The sequence below is a fragment of the Halyomorpha halys genome, unplaced genomic scaffold (assembly GCF_000696795.3).
Source record: "Halyomorpha halys isolate HHAL.00 unplaced genomic scaffold, Hhal_1.1 Scaffold74.1, whole genome shotgun sequence".
Classification (NCBI taxonomy): domain Eukaryota; kingdom Metazoa; phylum Arthropoda; class Insecta; order Hemiptera; family Pentatomidae; genus Halyomorpha; species Halyomorpha halys.
Window position 1 is genome coordinate 1073786 of NW_027104736.1, and position 2844 is coordinate 1076629.

The following is a 2844-nucleotide window of genomic DNA, read 5'->3' on the forward strand; positions in this document are numbered from 1 at the left end:
ACTAAACTAAAAGGCTTTCATCACTTGTTTTTCTTATTATGAACAACAATAAATTAATTGTAGATGATTGAATCGGTTAAAAATTATTTGGAGTATTCAAAAAAAAAAATGTCAAGTGTATGCAGTGCTTTCTTCAAATAGATGCGACATAGATTTTTTTAAATGTCACTGTAATCTTAATAATTTATAGAATACACAAAAGAAATTAATTCTTCGGATCTTTGACAAAGGTAACTCGACTGAGGTTATGGACAAAACTGAATGTGTTGAAAAAATTCTCAAGCTTCTATCTGACACAACTTACAAACCCGCCCACTTATACTCCAGTTTAACCTACTCCTAAGGAACCTTCTTGTGACCAATCAGATTAACCGCACCACCTACCTTAACCTCATTTCTTATGATTCTTAGCCTCCAGCTTATACGAACTCCCTAAAGTCCATAAACCTGGTAATCCTCTTCGTCCCATTATGTCTAATATCAACGTTCCATCTTCTAAACTTGGCAAATTTCTTCTTCTTGCCCTTCAAATTCTTAGCCATAATATCCCTTATGATATTTGTAATTCTTTCCACCTCAAAGAACTTTTACAATCCTTCAACTTTCATTTTTTACACCGTTCCAATGTATTTTACCGGATTCCTTGTTCCACTCCGTGTTGTAATTCCTTCTATATCAGCGAAACTATGAATCAACTTAAAAACTTTATTTAAGTGTTTGTATCTTTTTGGCCCTGATGAAGCTTTGCAACGTGGGGCGAAACGTTGGCTCAATGTAAATGGTTTAATCACTATTTGAGTTTTTCTTTGATCACATCCGGACCATCTTCCTTTCATTTTTAACATTTTCATCTATGTTTAGATATCACTCCTTAAAAAAAAAAAAAAAATAAGTTCTAATAAAATATTTTTTATGGTAACAAAACCCTTGATTATCATTATACTCACCCGTAACGCAATTAATTTCGGTTAAAACCGTGGTTTTGTGAACTTGGAATATGTTTTTTTTTTATCGTGGTGGGAGAAGCGGGGCCTTCTAAATTAATAAAAATTCTAAAACATCACAGTATATCCTCCCCGCGGTTCGTTCGCATCTGTCTGTTGTTTTATCCCAAATTTTGGTTACTTTAATGAAAGCTATATACAGTTACTTGACAAAATTTATGACTGTGCCAATCATAATGGGGAGGAATATAAAACGGTGGCTTGAATAAAAAACGTTACAAAAAAATAATTTTCCATTCGGAACACCATATCTTCACAACTATCTGTAATACTAAACACTTAAATAGAACATAATTTAATATAGAGTAAACTTACTAAATTATGAGGTCCATTAGAGCTGTTAGCGTACAATAGATACAGTTTTTCAAAAAGGAACATTTTTTTTCCTCCAAAAAACGAAAAATCAATATTTTGTTTATTTATTTTTGGAAATATCATGGACACTATTACTTCTACAAACGATATACAGAAGTCTATTTGCTCATTGGGGAGTAGTGGCAGCAGTTTCTATGGTATTCACCAAAACAATTTCATAAAATATTGATTTCGGAAAATCTTATGGTTTTTGAAAAAATATATCTCAGAAACTAAAGCTAGTTGAATTTCGTTAATAACGAAATTAATTATCAATCAGTATAAATTATAACACTGTGGTAGTATTAGTTTACATTTTTTCTTCTTGGGTCTTTTTATCTACTATATATTAATTAATATTACACTTAAAATTCTTATAACAAACATAATTTAAAAAAAATATATAAACTAATATGTTGGTTTTTTCTTTATTTTGGAACGAATTTGTTTTTATATCATGTTTTTCCAACTAATTTGGAAACAAATATTAATAACTTTTTTACCTTATTTTTAATCCCGAGATAGAGATATCTGTGGATTGTCAAATTTATTTTTCCTTTATCCATATTCTATTATTCTCCCTCACAATTAATAAATAAACTATTTGCTATTGTATTTTAGTGCACTTTGTTGTGTATTATATTAAACTATTTTTGTCAGTGAAATGGACACTTTGTTATCTGTATAGTTTATTTAGCAGTTCGGCATTTAATTTTTTTGTCTGTTTTGTAATGGATCGCATTGTTTTAGTTTTCAGTTATTGTAATTGCTGCTAAAAGGTTTATTATCTAGCTATTTTTTTATTTACAGTATTTCAACATCCTGAAAATCTAAATTGTGTCCTTACTCGGCGTGTTGCTGTACTATACTAATACTGTTTTTTTTTCATTATATTTAAGATTTAATTGTTGATTAATGAGATTATAAGTGATTATGACGATGAATGAGATTACAAGTGATAGTTAATCAGAGGAAATTTTTATAGATCAAGAGTAACATAAAGAGGTGGAAGTTTTAAACTGAGTTTTTAAAATTTACAATCAGAATATAACTGAACTTTGAAAAAGCTGTTTTATAAAAAAATTTCAACACCATTGTTTATCCAGTTGAAACTTTCAACAGCATGAAATTCTAGCTAGCTACGGCACAGAGGGGAGGGAACACAAGTCCCGTTTCTTGAAAAAATTATGTTGATCACACAATTTCGAGTTAGAAATTCAGGTGAAAAAATATATGTATACTTTGCAACAAATAGTGGAGATATATATCTCTTTCTTGTGGTAAAATTCACTCGAAAATTGAGTTCTATCTTTATCTTAATTCATTATGATGTTGATAAATTCTGTCTTTTATGTATTGATCACTCCACTATAATATATTTCGGGGCTATATAGTCAGTTGATTTTATTCCTCTCTAGCATTTTTATTTTTTTATTAATTTTATCTGTCATGTTGTTATACAAATTATTAATTTTGTTTGTTCTTC